The following is a 16,771-nucleotide window of genomic DNA, read 5'->3' as shown; positions in this document are numbered from 1 at the left end:
AATTAAATGGCTACCTGCTTCCGTGTGTTTGAAGCATTCCCTGGTGGTGTGTATATGTGTCTGTGTGCTGCAGGCAGCGTAACAGGAGGTGTGTTCTTGTGCATGCAGCTGCAACGCAGCAGAAAAAGGGAACACTTAAGAGACAGCAAACTCTGCGTGTCCTCAAGGGACGGTCATCAGCTGCATCCACTTATCCAAGGTCCTTCACTATTGTGGGAATGTGCTTAGTTTCAGCTCCTTTTTTAATAATCAGTGATCACTGCTCATGAGTACAACTGAAGTATTGACCTGCCTGCAGAGAAATAGAAAATCTCCCTTCCTACAGCACATAGGTTTCCCTTCTTGTGCTTGTGAAGGAAACTTGAGCTATTTCTCAGAATCACAGGAGGGCTGAGGTGGGAAAGGATCTCTGGAGCTCATCTGGTCCAATTCGTTATTCAGGCAGAGCCACCTAGAGCTGGTTGCCAAGGACCATGTCCAGGCAACTTCTGAATATCTCCAAGGATAGAGACTACTGTGGAAGTTTCTCTGTGGAGGTAGGTTGAAATCATGTAGACAGGCATTAGATGTGAAGATTCCAGGCAGTTACAGGAAGGTTTGGGCTTGCAGTGAGGTTTAGGTAGCCAAGACACAGGAGATGAGGGAGACAAGTACTGGCTCCACTGCGCCGCCTTCCAGCCCGAGTCAGACAGATAAGTGCCCTGAGATACTGTGGTTGTGCCATCCATGCTCTGAGCAAAGCATGGCTTCTCTGCTGTGTAGCTACTGCCATTGGGAGAGGACCTTGGATGTGTGAAAGAGGCAGCTGAGGCATGAGAGGAAGGTGCAGCGGGTGGTTTGCTGGGCACTGGGGTCAGCCCCAGCCGTACGGGCAGGTCTGCGCCAGGACCAGGCTTTTGATGCTCAGGTTGGAGCAGGTGCCACCTCTTCTCTCTGCTCCTGTTTCCCCCTTGCCTGCAGTCCCCTGAGGTTAATAGGGCTCTGTGGATTTTAGGAGAAAGTTTGTGTCACCGTTTCTGTTCTCTCTAGTCTTGAAAAAGCAGAATCGAAGATTTCACAGGAAAACCAGCCATTTGTTTCGTGCATTCATATGCTAATGCTCGTGTTTCCTTAACTGCCAACAAAGGAAGGAGCGGAGATGACAGTTTATTCTGCTTTGAGTGCAGGAAGCTTGCTTTTTGCCTTAGTCATAACAATGGTTATTGGTAGTGAGGTTGTATCCTGAAGCATCTGCTTAATTTTTTTTTCTTCAGATTGTTCTCACCCACTTTCCGTGTTTACATTGTTTACCCTTGACATGAATGACTGCTTCTTCCAAATATATTAAACACATTAATCAAGTTTCCATGGCTGAAGTAGGTTCAATATGCATTTTTAGGAAATTCTTGGACACATTTCACTGCTGTCATTCCAAGAATTTTACTTGCTGATTTACTCTGCTTTGAGAGTAAGATGATGTCTTTTGTGTCAGACGCGCAGCATGGCAAGCCAGCCGACGTGAGAATCAAGAGTGACTCGATGATACAAGCAAGAATGTGTGATTTTCTTTCCTCCATCTAGTTCTGTTTAATACCAACAGAAGTGGCACATCTCCCACCTTCGTATGAGTACAACTTCTGCATTTCTGCAGTGAATCCAGAAAAGTTTGATCAGGGCTTTCCCCAAAGGGGACAGAGGAAGCTGTGGCACTGTCCACCAAACCCACTACTTCCCTGAGAGAAAGCTGCTTCACAGTCCAAATAAGCAAAACTGCATAATTTTATGTTTCATGGTTTAAGGACCTGTGAACATGCTTAGGAAATACCCACTTCAGTGTACAATTTTCTGGTTGATTATGCCTTAAAATTGTGGAGCAGTTGTATTAATTTTTATACAGCAGTGTGGTGAGGATTCAAGAATACTACTTAAGCGGTATTGATCTTCAACTTGAACACTGAGGTTCATGGGTTTTTTCACTTAATATCTCTTGAATTTAGTACTGGTGATAATCACTGCTTATCATTGCTGCTTCTTGAGGAAGGCAGAAAGAAGTACAAACTAGCTTGTGCAAACATGAGAGATGAAGTGATGATGGTCCTCATAAAATCATTACATAAAACGAAGAAAACTGGCACAGAAGTTCACATCCTAATTGTTGCTGCAGTTATAATGCAGCGTGGGAACTATTCTGTTACAGGGAATAAGGGAATACTTGCTCTTTCTGTCAGAGGCCTTATTATCTTTCTTCTATTACTAGCAGCATCACAATTCTGCCAAAGGAAAATATGTGTCCAGACATTACGTGGTCTTGTGCTTTTCACAGTTCGTTTTTTCTGTCTGTCGGTGAGTGCAAGTTCCTTCACCACGATTTGGAGCTTCCTAATGGTGTCAACAAAGAAATGTCCATTCCCACACTGTTAAAATATAAATTTGTGGTTCTTCTTACCCTTGGGATGGGAGAGGATCTAAAAAGATTATATTACAGAAGATTGATTTGTTCTCTTCATGTAAAATGGAAGTCTGTTTCTAATGTGGTTGGAGATAAGAATTTGTAGTGACCATCTGTGTGAAAATTTTATCCATAGTAATTTATTAAAAAAAAAAAAAAAGCTGGCTCAAAATCTCAGCTGCATTTTTGGTTTGTTTTGCTTTTTTGTTCTCCCTGAATACAATTTCCTAGTCTGGCATCTCAGGGAAGAGCATCTGTTTCAAGTTTTTCCATCATGCTGCCTTGTACAGCCAGCAAGAAGTCTCCAGTTGTTGTGGGCAAGCTCTGTAGTACAGACATTGTGTAGTTTCATCTGTCTTCATTAGAGATATAACCACACTTTATTCCTTAATATGAATGTCTTTGTTCATCTCCCACCCACCCCCCCAAAAAAAAAAAAAAATACATTGTTATTTTTCTTTCATTATTCACAATTTTGACAGAATTTTTCTACTAAAAATGATCATGGTTCATATTCCAGACTATTAAAAAGAAAATTACAGCAGAGTCAGACAGAGGGCTAATAATATTTAGAGTGTCCAGTCTGCAGTTAAATTTTTCATTATTTTTGACAACTTGTTTAGAAATTCTGTGTTTGTAAGTTCCAGCCTGGATTTCCAGAGGGTCTCAATGAATATTTTTATTAGGTTTTGCAAAGAATTTGTACGTAGGCTGAGCTGTTTTCCCACAGGAACTTTTTTTCCACTGGACATTCAAATAATTATATTTTATTCACACAAATGCTTACACAAATATTTAACGTTCACATTACATTAAATAATGTACTTATATTAATGTAATATATTGACATTAATCTCAATAGAAATGTAAAATGTTAATTGCATGTTAAGATGCTACCCAGTATCAGAAGGGAGCAGTGTTCCCAAAACTCTTTGACCTGGTTCCCTGTAAGAAACCAGTTAAAAGCCAAATAAGGAGATGAAAATATCTTTCACAGCTGTGACAGCACAACATATGTTACTACTTTGTGTGAAAATGAGCAGAGACAATTTAAACTCTGCATTCGGCCGATTAGTCTTATGGTGTCTTGTCTTTGACAATAAAGATGCCGTTGGCAAAACCTATCCAGAGAGGATGGAGTGGGTATTCCTGCAGAGACTGCCTAGTAGATTGGGATGCTTCTGGCATACAGATATTTGTAGCAGATGTTTCCAATTAACTGTAATAATGCTGAAAAATAAATGAACTTTCTTCAGGATCTCCTCTACGAATATTGATGTGGCAGCGGTCTGCTTCAGCCTGGAAGGGCTCACAGTATCCGTGCTCAGGGAGGAGAGGAGCAAAAATTGAAAAGTGATGATATTGCTCAAAAACTGAAGGTCCATGTCCTTGTGCGGGGAGAGATGAAGGAGGGAACTGTCGTCTCATTTTCACTGTGTTTCTTGGCTGTTCTTCCCTGGCCAGCCCCAGGCCTGGCTCCCAAAATGGTGCCTGGGAACAGGGGCAACACCACCGGCTGCCCACCGTGCACCGCACCGGGTGTCACACCCGAGAGAAACGTTAATTTCTGTGGGTTGGTGTGGACGGTTGCGTTAGGCTGTTTCATAAGCTTAGCGCCAGAATGAAGGGATGTTTTCCTTTGGGTGCTGGTGCTTCTGGGGAGCACTCTGTCCATTGGGCCTGTGAGCTCTGCTGGGGTCCAGCGGCTCTCCATGCAGAGCTCCACAGTTTCCTTGGAGACATTTGTGGTGACGTATGGAGAGCTGGAGTTTAGTGTGGTTGTATTATGGGAGACTAGAGTGAGCACGGAGGTTTCATCTGCTGTCCACAAGCAGATGGGAAGCTGTCCTATTTAAAAAAAAAGAAAGTCAAAACGTCTTTCTCAACCTGTACACAATTTTATATGGCTTTATCTTAGCATTGTTACATTCCTTGTCAGGTACATATTGCTTTATTTTCTTCCTTAAAGGTATATTTACTTTCATACCTGTATCTAAGTAGTTTAAGTAATTTAAACTCGATGACTTAAATAGTTTTTATTGTTTGTATTTTTTTGAAGTGTACCGGTATTTTTGCTAGTTCTATTTACTGCTCTTCTCATAGGTCAGTTTTAAGACACATCTTTGTTCTGATTTCACCTTGTTCTTCCTACATTCTTAAGATCTTCTTTTATATTTTAAATTTTTCAGCTGATATGGAAGATCCCACTTTTTGGCAGTGATTGCAAGCATCACTAGTGTCATTTCTTTGCTTTTATTTTTACTCTTTTCAAAAGTTAAAGCCATGAATGAGATTATTTGAACTAGGAATGCTCTAAGATTCTCAACACATGTTCCACAAGAGAATGTGAAAGCTTTGACCTTCTGGAGCTCCTGAGTATTTACCAGACAGAACCGGGATTTCACTAGAGAAAGGGAACTCATGCAAGGTTATCTTGGGGTTTCTGAACTTTTATTTCAGTTGAAAGATATTAAAGCTTGTTTCAGAGCATTTTTTCCAAAACTCTGTCTGAAAGAAAGCTCCAGCCTGGTGAATCTCAGGTGGCCATCCAGCCTAGCCATCAAGTGCCTTGATCTCACTGCTTGTTGTTTTAGCCCAGATACCCATCTAACCTGCTTATCCTGAGATGCTCCTATCTTTCCAGAGGCTCGAAAATCCATCTTTCTCCTTTCCATCTGCCAGACCCTCCTGCAGTGCTACGGGGAGTGTGAACCTGCAGGAATTGTTCCCACACTGACGATGGAGAAATGATGGGCTGGTCCAATGGCCAAAATTGAGTATCCTAAAGCAACAAGTGCAGCATCCTTGTATAGTTTCCACATACAGCTCTCCAAAGCCTCCTCATCGGTAGTGTTTCTGAGGTGTCCTGCTTGTGATGCTGCAGAGTTGAGGTCCCAATTCAGAGCAGGTACCAGCCTGGCCATGGGGAGCAAAGCGTCCTGGCTGGTGTTGCTGCCCTTGATGGTTTGGCTGCTAGCTCTAAAAGCCACCAGGAACTAATCTCGTTCATTACCATTTATCGCTCCTCTGATGAGGGTATTAGTGTAGTTGCAATGCAAACCCATTGTGTGGGGTCCTGTCTGCTGCTGTCCTTTGACCCAAGCCTTAAGTTATTCTGTTTCTTCTTTCACCTTCTAGAAACTCAGCTCTGCAAGCTGTGAAGGGTCTGTGTAATGTTTCTTTACAGAAAACCCAACTGACTGTGTATAATCTTAAGCTGCTTCATTTTCCGGTACTTCGCATTATTCACTTTGGGTAGAGAATTGCATGTTTAAGAGACAAAAACTTTAACACTACCAAATAGTTCCTTGCAAGGCTTTTTTAAAAGGAGTTGCTTGCAAAGCAAACTTCCTCACTAGTTTTTGCCATTCGAGAGTGTCTAATTTACCACAGAGTCAGGAACATACAAAAGATAAGGTCTCTGCAGCAATAGCAATCCTTCACATTGCACATGTGCGGCTCTGTTAGGTTTTCATGCATTCATCTGCCCTTTGGACGCTATTAGTAAGAACATAAAATTATTTGGAGGGGTAGGGCTTTTGCCTTTTTTACTTTAAGGCAGAATTGAGGATAGCAAGGTGAAGCTCAGTCAAAACAACTGTATGTGTAAGTCTTGTAGGGCTAGCACTAAAATAAGAATGAGACATCACAAGGGGTCTTGAGCATGTGAATTGTGAAGGATAAATGGTTCCTATAACTCCATCTGTATTGAAAAAAACATGTCAATAGCATGGTTTAATTTTTTTTTTGGCTGCATGCTCGCATGTGACAGAATGTAGTTAAAACAATTCCTTCAAAAGCTTTGTCCTAAGCAGGTGGATGTCTGGAGAGAGTGTAGAAATAAATAAATGACTGACACGGCACCGCAAGCCCATGGCAAGTGAAGCGGTGGTGCTCCTGCCTGCTGGATCAGCTTCTGGGCTTGTCCACCTGCACGAAGCCAAAGCCTTTCTAAGGATTTCAACAGGGTAGCATTGCACTAAGATTTATATAGGCAAAAATAGGATTTAAATTGGCAAATGTGATGGAAATACAATCTTTCAGATTGTTTACTGTGGTTTTTGCCATGTGTTTTAACTGTGTCCTGGCCAGAGTGCAGTGAGAACAAAGCCATGATCATCTGAAATGATTTTCCAGTCATTTTGAGAGATGCTCTTGCAGCGTAGCTGAAGCATTAATGTAGTGATGCTTAGGCATGCTTAGGGATTTATGTTGTGTCGATCCAGTGATGAATCAAGTAGCAACATCCCATGCTGGGAGCCCTGCTGCTTGGGGCTGCCGCAGGAGGGGAAGGACAGGGACGCATCTGCAGCAAAGGGGTGGCTGGAGCAGAAACATGGAGCAGAAGTCAGAGGTGGTAGCTCACAGGTAACAGTGGACCTTAACCAGGTCTGGTCTTTCTGTCTGTTAGCAGTGGTTTTGTCTGTGCAGTTGTACTGGGTGGAAAATATATACTTTGTCTAGAGGCATGACTTCAGCTGCTTATCCATTTATGTCCTCCCCCATGTTAAATATTGTTATTAAAAACAACAACAACAACAAAAATCATTGTGTTTTACATTTAAAAAAAGGCACTATTGGCAATTATTGTATCAGCAAGAAACAACATAAGCTTCTGACACCTCCTGTGCTTACCGACAACATGAAATTAAAGCAAAGAATGGCCTCCTATTTAAATAAGCAAACAACTAAATGGTTGCCTAACATATCCACAATTTTTGCTTGAAGCTCTTGGTCATAAGCCCATGAAACACAAGCAAAATAAATTTGAGGTATTTTTGTGGTTTGGGTTTTGTGTGTGTGGGTTTTGTTTTGTTTTGTTTTAAATCAGGATTTTGAATTAATGGAAATTCTGAACTACAAACAAAACCAACTCAAACCCAGCAACCCCCCACCCAAAACAAAACCCAGAAAACCAGCTTAATAAAGAGAGGCAAGGAGATTTCTAAGAGCATGTACAAGACCTGTAAATTTTTGAAGTGTATCTACCAGCCCGGTTGTATGTCTACACTAATAGAATCTCTTGGAGAAGATCAGTATATGACATACTCTTAATTTTGTGGTTTAGTTTTTGAGAAGGCTAACCATGTGAGATAGCCTGCCCTTATTTGAGTTTATTTTCTCTGTGCTCTATAAAATTAGTGAAGTAAAAAAGTCAAGAGACCCACACTAGTTTTCTTGCCATTTGGGATTATTTGCTGTGATGCTTCCAGTGGCAGGGAACAGGAATTGGTTTCCAGGGGGATGTTTTTGAAGCTGTTGTTCCTTGGAGATTTGTCTGAGCAAAGCTTTAGGCTTCGACTCACTGTGATTTCTAGGGTGTAATACAGAGAGGTTGCTAACAGCCACCCTGAAAATCTGATTTTAAAAGTAATGGGAAAAGAGAGCTAATATTTTATCTTTCCCTTCATCAGACAGTAAAAGCAAAGGGTGGGTCTAATCACCATTATTCCTGGAACACTTCAGAGGAGTTGAGGCTTTCCTAAACATATTGTGTGATTGTTTCCTCTGCCCCACTGGTTTCGGCTGAAATGTTTCTCCTGCTCACACTGCGTAAGGCACACTCATCTCCCTGGCTGCAAATTGAGCAGCACTTCACTGCCCTGGCTCCCGCGGCAGCAGCAAGTGATCTCGTCTGAAGTTAGGATGCTCCATGTCGTCACAGGACTGTCACTGAGGCAGCAGTGGGCACATTGACATGTGGCTGCAGCTGCCCTGGCACCTTCCTCGTGGAGGCAGGGGTGTGCATTAAAAAGAACTGTAGTGAAATCCATTAACAACTGTTAGGAAGGAAACGAGCTAGGGAAGATGAAGTTTAGTAGAAGGAAAGCCACCTTCAGTGTTGTGGTAACTGACAGCTACGAAACAGGATGACCTCTCTTCCCGGGGCCGTGCTGGATGGGGGCTTGCCCCCTACTCCAACGTGGCATGGGGCACCCCAGAGATGCTTCCCAGCTGTGGCCGAGGTGCTGGCAGGAGCTCGGCCCCGCTGGCTGCCCAGCCGCTGCTGTCTCCATGCAGAAGGGAAGGCAGCTCTGTGAAAGCCAGGCTTTGAGTGCAGAGGCGTGATGTACTTGGGGGCTTCTTTACTTGTTCATCTCCTCTCAGGCTTAATGGAAAATGTTTTTCTCACATCCCTGTCTGCCCATCTGGCTGCTTTGGTGTGGGAGAAAACACATGCTGGAGCCCATACAATTCTCATGGATTTAATGCAAATATTGAACAAGAATTTCAGGGTTTGGTTAAGTGTGGGGCTTTTTCCTAAGGAAGCCTAATGGGATCCTCTGTGGCGTGCAATTATTGTACATCTTCTGGCAAAGCTTGCTTGATTAAGCAAATCCTCCTTCTGATCTATGTTTTAGGGTTTTATGCTAGCATCCCTCCCAGTTCAATAAGTTGGCATAGGCAATACTGTTTGCTATCTTGTCCAGTGTATTTTGTCCAGCACAGAGTCTGGAGGTGGTGAACAGGGTTCTGCTAACCTGCTGCATATCTCAGCAGCTTATGTAAAATGACAGAGGTCACACTCAAAGATTCTAAAAAATCTTATCATCCACAAGTTATTGCAGGATTCCTTAAGCGTCGTGTTCAGTTCCAACTGGCAGAGTGATTTAAAAGGTTATTTCCCAAAGACAAAGACATACAGATGTTCTGGTGGTGATGCACTCTCCCCGGAGCACTCCCTGTCCATCAGTCCACTCCGTCTGCTACCTCCAGCACATTGGGAGTAAGACAGTGGGTGATGGCACACAGGCAGCTGGTACCTGCAAAACTCATCCACTGAAGGCATCATGGTAGACCGAGGCTTGTCGGTGCTAGTCTGTCTCCGCAGCTTTGATTTGGCATCACCCGCTTTATTGAGCCATGGTTCTACTGAGGCTTACTTAATAATTACAGGGTGAAGTCCCCATTGCTGGTACTGGCTTTCGTATGTCAAGGGCTGATGGAGTGGAGGGATGCTGAAGGCTGAGCCTCCGCTTGCTGGCTGTGATTGATTCTTGATGCTCAAAATAGTTTTTATTATGTTGTTATTAAATATTAGAAAGAAACAAAAACCAATACCAACCTACCTTTTGTCACAGCTATGCTGTGTGATCAGGGCAAAACCTTTATGAACAGATACAAAAGGGAGGAATTGGCAGTTCTGGTTTAGTTTATTTTTTGCACTTCCCACATGAATTGCTGCTGCTGGAAGCAAGTGGAAGAGAGGTTGAGTATTCTGCTTCAGTGGCTTTTTGCAGTAGGGATGAGCATTTCTGGACTGAAACTCATCTGAAGAGTTCAAGTGTATATCTAGCTGCTCAAATTAACAAAAAAAGAGAACTTTCAGAGAGCTCCTGTGGTGGTCAGGCACTCTGGCTTACTGGGCCACTTCACCCTGAGAAGTGTTTGCTTCAGATGTGCCATGGAGTTGAAAGTATACTTGAAAATCAGGGCAGGGACCAGTTTCTCAGCACCCTTGCATAAGACTGCCTTTATCAGACACTTGTGAGATTTGCTCTTTTACGTTTCCTTCTTAATTGCTCTCTAAATTCTTTCAGTCCAGCCTCATGAACCAAGTTTGGGTGAGGCTTCCAGATATATGCCAGTCCATCCATGTTGAATACGTCCACAGGAGACCACTGTATTCAAGAACAATATAATATTAGGTATAAACCCAAGTCTGATCTCTTATAGGTAGTGTGCAGTCCAGGCAAAAAGCATAAAATCCCAAGACAACAGTAGCAGAAAGAACCTGGAAACACCTTCTCTTACTGATCTGTTGTTCATCTGCTCCATGGGCTTTATGAATTTGAGCTGCCAGCGGCTTCTTTAGACTGTTTTGTTGGGTTTTTTTATTTATTTTGTTTGTTTGTTTGTTTGTTTTGCTTTTTTTAATACCTGCAACGTAGATCAAATTTTGGGCAATATTGCTAGATTTCACACTAGTGCCACACGAAGCAGTTACATGGGCACCCAGCACTCTGTTCTGCTGTGCCCTGTGGTTGCTTAGAACAGCACAAAACAGTCTCGGTGGCATTAAAAAAATGTTTGACATTATTAATCAGTTTCATATGTTGAAGAAGATTAAGGTTGTTAATCTGTTCATCTTGTTTTTCTTGCTGTTTAATCTAATTTTCATTATGAAGGTTATAGTGATGACAATCAAAGGGACCAAGAGCTGTTAGCTGACAGTTTGCATCCCATCTTGTTTTTCCTGAAATGAATCTTCCAGTGTTAAACACTATTTCAATTCACTGTGGTTAAAAATTAGATTTCTAAGAGTGTGGGTTTTTTTTCTTTTTTTTTTCATTATCTCTTGTTTTCTGCATAAATAAATGCTACAGACATCTTTAGCACTGATTCAGTACTTAAGTGTGCTTCCAACACTTTCTACAGAGCGGTAGCTCTGGTAAGAGGACTTGTATTAGTTAGTGAAAATACTTGCTTGGACAGAGAAAATTACATTTTAATAATTACGTTTCAGATAATGCTGAATACGAACAGTTTTATCTCTTATGCTTTTGCTGAGTATGATGCCACCACTTCTGGCAGCAAAACCGAGATAGTTCGGGCAGGTCTCGGAAACACAAGTCAGCCATAGGAGGCAGGAGGCAAAGCGGTCGTGGCTGATGATGCAGTAGTGACAGGGGTCTCATTCTTCGCAGCTGCTCTATCGCAACTTGCCTGCCAATGACAGGAGGATGTCATTCTTTGTCTTTTGCATTTATAACCTCAAGATGAAACCCTCAAATCGTGAATAGGTTTCTGTCTTCTGCTGGCTGTTTTTTCAATTAGCATGGTGTCACTTCCATTTCCAGAACCTTTGCCCACAGTATCCTATGGTCTGGCCAGTTATTTTGAGCACAGCTTAATCAGATTTGACATTGAAGAAAAAAAGAGAAAAAAAATTCCCTTGTGCATTTAGAGTTTAGCAATTTGATTTAGGTAATCAGATCTTGTCCATATATCCAAATAATTCAGGGGAGTTTCTCTTGGTTTTCTGTGACAATACAGGATAACGGATTTGCACTATTTTTTAACCAAATCTGAAAACATTTGAATGCTGTGAGTCAGAAAGAGCTTTGACCTGAAATTTGATCAGGGATTGGAAAAAAGGAAAAGTGGGAGGATGCACGAGAGGATTAAGCAGAAAAGAAGGTCCCTGGTCTTTCAAGACTTTGCTCTTATTAAATGACCTAAAAAGCTCTTGCTATACAATAGTTGGGCCTTGTAAATGGGTTATATTTGAAGATTAGGATGAGTGGAAAATAAAAACTTAATAATGTGATTTCTTTGCTCATTTTTAATAAAAATGAGCAAGCTGCAGGGAAGAATAAGAGGCAAGCTGAAGTTGAAGGAAGTACATTTGTAGCCATCCATGTCCCAATGAGTAGCATTAGGAAATCATATGTAAGTATTTAGTCCTGACTGCAGCAGATTGAATACATTTGGTCTTGTCTGGACTAAGCAAGCCCAAATCTATCAAGTATTTGGGTGAAAAAAAAGTTGGAAATTCTGGTTACTGGAAACAAAAACTGAAGAGCCTTGCTCACTTGGCTGATAAATACTGGAAGCAGATGAGGTGGAAGTTTTAGTTCCATTATCAGTGCCAATCAGATGGGTGGAAAGAGGAAAAACGAATTTGCAGACAACTTCGGGTGGTCTTAATAAAATGCTTCCCTGAATGTATAATAATTAATTATTACTGTTATGCTGCAAAACAACTTCAATTTAAAAAACAAACAAACAAACAAAACAAACTAAGAAAATTATTTGCATTCTTTAATCATAGAGTCATTTTGGTTGGAAGAGACCCTCAGGATCATCGAGTCCAAGCATAACCTAACTCTAGCACTTAACTGTGTGAACCTCGTCTCTGTGCCTTTTAAACACCTTCAGGGATGGTGACTCCACCACTTCCCTGGGCAGCCTGTTCCAATGCCTGACAACCCTTTCCATGAAGAATTTTTTCCTAATATCCAGTCTAAACCTCCCCTGGTGCAACTTGAGGCCATTTCCTCATGTCCTTGTAACAGAAAAACTTAGATTGTGTTGGTTACACTTTAAATCTTTGTAAGGCTTTGACTTGACTGCTCTTAAAATTCTCATGGCGATAAGTCTTCTGTAACTTGTGTGGCTGATGTCTTCACCTAGTCACGAGCCTTGAGTGGAGAACAGACTGTAGACTCAAATGGTCTATGTCCAAGTGAAATACTTCAGTAAGATGGATAGCTCTGTAGGAAATACTTCAGCAGTGGAGAAAGTCCAACCTGTGCATGTCTTCAGCGTGCATAGGAGATATGCAGGTACTTCCCAGGACTGACAAGCTCCCAGACAGAGAAAAAGGTGATGCTTGATTAAGTGTGATTATGTATTTAGTCCCTGGATCTCCCATAGCTGGAGAGAACCTGGTACAACCCAGCACTGGGCTCAGACACGTTGGAAGGACCTGATAAGGTGTGCATACCAATGCCATGCTGTGCTACAAACAGAACTCTCACTGTATGTTAACTCTCTTAAAAAGTTAATGCAGGAGGGAAAGGAGCGTCAAGTTTGACTGGAAAAACTGTAATTAAGTCAAGTCTAAAATAAACAGTGTTATCAAATTAGTTTTCATCAACAGCTAATCCAAATTTAACTAAGATCTCTAGCGTTAAGCCTTCATTATCACCTGATGCAGCCTGAACAAGTCTTTCTTTGTCTGGTGAAAAATTTGATGTAACACCTATTTAGAGAAGTAATTTACAAGTCTAACTTTTATCTGTATGAACAGAGTCGGTCATAATTTGCTTAAAGATATTTGTTCTATATTTGTAGAGATTGAATTTGATATCAGGGTATAAGAGTGGCAGTAAGTCTTGGCATTCTTCATTGGAGAAAGAAACTCTTGGTCTTGTGTTTTCTGAAAACTAAATGTTACATCCCTCTGTCTCTTGGTTGTAGATGTAAAGCAGGAGTGTGAACGTGTGTGTGTTGTAACAGCCTGTGAGCAAACCAGATTCTTCAGAGTAGCAGCACACTAACAAATCTGAGAATCCTTCTGCAACTCCAAAGGCACGTGCTGCTCCTTACTATCCCTGTCAGAGCACGCACTGTGCTCCTTCCTCTTGCACGTTTTTAAGGAAAAGATCTCCAAAACTTTCATTCTGTGGTTCCATAATCCATCCCTCCATTTAATGAAAAACTCTTGTGTGACCTAAAGTTCCCTGAGCATTATCTTTGTGGTTTTATACTCTTTGAGAGCTAAAGATGTGTGAGATATGTGTGAGGGACATCTCGGATGGGTGGTGTACATCCAAAGATACTGGAAGTTAATGGTATTATTGTGGGGTTACACCAGTGAAAATGAAGTCATTTTATGTACTTTTAAAATAATTGTAAGAATTATCTGAAAGAATTCATTTTTTTTCACGTGACACTAAAAAATAATGGCTGGATCTTTACATGCCATAGACATGGGAAAAAAAAAGACAGTAAGGCCTTTAAAAAAACAAAATCAAATAAGATCACAAAGAAAGAGAGAGCGAGAAGGGTCTCTAAGGAAAAAATCAGTAAGCTATGCCCTGTAAACCACATATATGTAAATGAGAAATCTTTACACATCTGCTGACCAATGCAAATACTATAAATTTTGATTGTCACATGTGAGTTTGTGTACACTAAGTACAGCATGAGCATGAACCTTCAAGTAAAATGTAGAGGTGCAAATTGTTAGAGATGAAGTGAGATGGCACAGGCAGGCTGTAGCACTCTCCTCTGCTCCAGACCTAAGATTTGCAAGAGAAGTAACCGTCATTAGTGTTCTCAACTACCTCCAAGCCAAGGCATGCCATATATTAGACATTTTGCATTAAGCAATCTATTTAGTGGTTCCCAAACTTTGCACAGTAAAGGACGGAAATGGTAGGAGAAGAGTAGTGCCAAGGACCACTGGTTTGTGTGGACTAGAAACTTAGGAGAAGCAGAAATGGGAGGAGGAATAAAGCTGGCCTGTAGGACATTGCTCTTGATTATACTTGACCTGTTTTAGTTGAAGTAAATCTTCTTGCCTCTAGCAACAAGCATCTCCTAATGTATTTTACCATTAGATGTTGCATTCTTTACAAGTTATTGAATGGTTCATGTTGGCAGACCTCTAGGCAGTTCTCATTTAGGGCATCTTTTTGACTCTAAATAACTGCCTCAGCACTTTTTTTTAAAGGATAGAAGTATATGTTTTTTTGAGATTACTTATGTAATTCTACAGGGCAAAAATAGATCATGTTTGAGATCCATCGGCTGTGATTCTGACCCTGGAAGCTACTTAAAAGATGGGTTAGATATTTATGATGCTCCATCAAAGAACATTTGATTTTTGTGTATTACCATGGAGTCATGGGGCTCTGCTGATAGAAAGCAATTCTGATCCTGCTTAAGTCCATTTGGCAAGATGCTTAAGACAAATATTGTGATCTTATTAATGGATAAAAGGCAAAAGTTTCCTTAAGAACTATTATTAAAGAATAAAATTAGAAGAGGTGGTTGCTCATTTACAGCTTTCCTTTTTCAGCTTAATTTTGAGTCTGACATGCAGAGTCTTACTGGGGAGTTAATATCCACTGGCTCTGCTACTCAGTTCTCCTGAAAATGATGTTGGAGTTTGGCCTCAATGAAATGCTTTCAAACAAGTTTTTTTCTGAAAATATTTATAAATTCTCTCTAGAAATCTCCCTCTTAATTCGATTTCTCATGTTATAAGCTCATATGCTTTAATGTGGAAGTGGCATAATTGTAATTGTCTTTTACTCAAGGTAGCCCTTGCCAGTTCCCCAAAAATTTAGCAGTAAAAACAAGCCCCAAGAGCTGGGGCACCAGGCATGGCTGCCTGGCCTCGCTGATCATCCACAAGCCTGACCTGGTAGGACCTGCTAAATGGGTGAGATAGGGCCCCTGGGGGATTGCCAGCAAGTCACCAATTAATACTAATTGCATGGGAAATTATGGTAACGCTGCAATGGTTCATCAGGGACCTGGAATGAGTTCATGGCTGTGCTGCACCCTAGGGCTGTGTGTCCCTTGGTGCTTGCTTCTAGAAGAATACTGCTTGTTGCTTGCTGCTCTGTTCATTTTTGCAGTGTTTTGAGATCTCAATTATAATTAATGTGGAGGAATCTGAAACAACTGCCATCTATTGTGGAGTTGGCTTGGGAATGTTTGAGTTAAATTGTAAAACTCCGGTTAGTTTCAGCAGGAATCATCACCAACCTCTCTGGAGCTGGGCCAGATCGCTCCTCGTTTTCTGATAGGAATGAAAACAAACCTGAAGTTATGTGAAATGTTCGCAACGTGCACACCACAGTCCTTTCAAAACAAGAAAAATACAGGCGTCTGATTTTAAAAGGGCTTTCTGCTTTGCCTCTCTGATTTCCAAGGGGAGCTTTGGAGAAAACTGAGATTTAAGATGTTGCCGTCTTCCTCCCATCCTAGTGACAGCTGTAAACATCTGCTGAGGGTGTCATTCATTATCTCATCCTACAGTTGCTCGTTAAGATTGTGAAGCGCCGTGCCTTCTTGAAAATTAAACTGGTAATGCCATGGGGAGGGAGCGAACAGCCAGCGTGCTCAGAGGCTCTCCAGAGTGTGGTTTTGGAGCAGGGCAAGAGCAGCTGCCGCATTGGAACTGTGTGCCGGGGATAACGCCGTGGCAGGGAGGGGACCTGCCTGGCCCCTTTCAGAGGACAGGTGGTGGCAGGTGGGCTGGGTAGGGCATGCTGCTGTGTCATCACTGTGGTTTCGCCTCTCCATCCTGTTCTCAAAGGCAGACAAGGCTTCAAGTCATAAATTGTATTTCATGTAACTCCTCCCCTGTTTCAGCTGCTTGCTCACGCAGCCACCCACTGAAATGAAACAAAAATGTGCGAAGCGAGGCAGGGAGCACTCTCACCAGTGCAGATCTCGTCTCCTTTCTGGGTGCTAGGGTGCCCGTCCTGCACTGACACCATCATCTTCCCTAACATCCCAGAGCTTTGCCTAATCACAAATACATATGCATTTTTCTCCCATCCATTCTCATCAGTCCGTACTCCAAGAAGAAGCAAAAAGAAAAGTCTGGGGCAGTACGTGAGCGTGCCTTTGTGCCAGCGCTGGCTCGGGCTGACAGAGGCGGCTTTGTTCCCCGGCTGTGGCCAGCTTGGCAGCCAGGGAAGGTGGGGGTCTGCGCCGCATACGGAATCGGCCCGCGGCCGAGGACGGGGGTCCCGAAACTCCGAGAGCTGCCTGAATGACAGGAGGGAGTTTCACAGCACCCCGCTGGCAGCTTGTCCTGGTGTCTTCTGCACAATGCAAGTGGGGTTCGGGATGAGGAGTCCTTGTTAACTGAAG

The 16,771-nt window shown here is 42.1% G+C and overlaps 1 protein-coding gene across 9 annotated transcripts in view; it reads left to right on the top strand.

Annotated features, from left to right (window-relative positions):
- Positions 1–16,771, top strand: part of PAG1 (phosphoprotein membrane anchor with glycosphingolipid microdomains 1) — a 113,157-nt gene that overhangs the window by 46,068 nt on the left and 50,318 nt on the right. For 3 of the 9 annotated variants that reach the window (XM_065053869.1, XM_065053870.1, XM_021281612.2), the window contains one exon: positions 1–16,771. This exon is cut by the window's left edge. The exons of the other annotated variants lie outside the window; for them this stretch is intronic. The gene's annotated coding sequence lies outside the window, so the exon portion shown is untranslated. 9 annotated transcript variants of the gene reach the window in all.

Source organism: Columba livia, chromosome 2 (genome assembly GCF_036013475.1).
Source record: "Columba livia isolate bColLiv1 breed racing homer chromosome 2, bColLiv1.pat.W.v2, whole genome shotgun sequence".
Taxonomy (NCBI): Eukaryota; Metazoa; Chordata; class Aves; order Columbiformes; family Columbidae; genus Columba; species Columba livia.
Note: the sequence above shows the minus strand (reverse complement) of the source record. Positions and strands in the feature narration are given on the sequence as shown.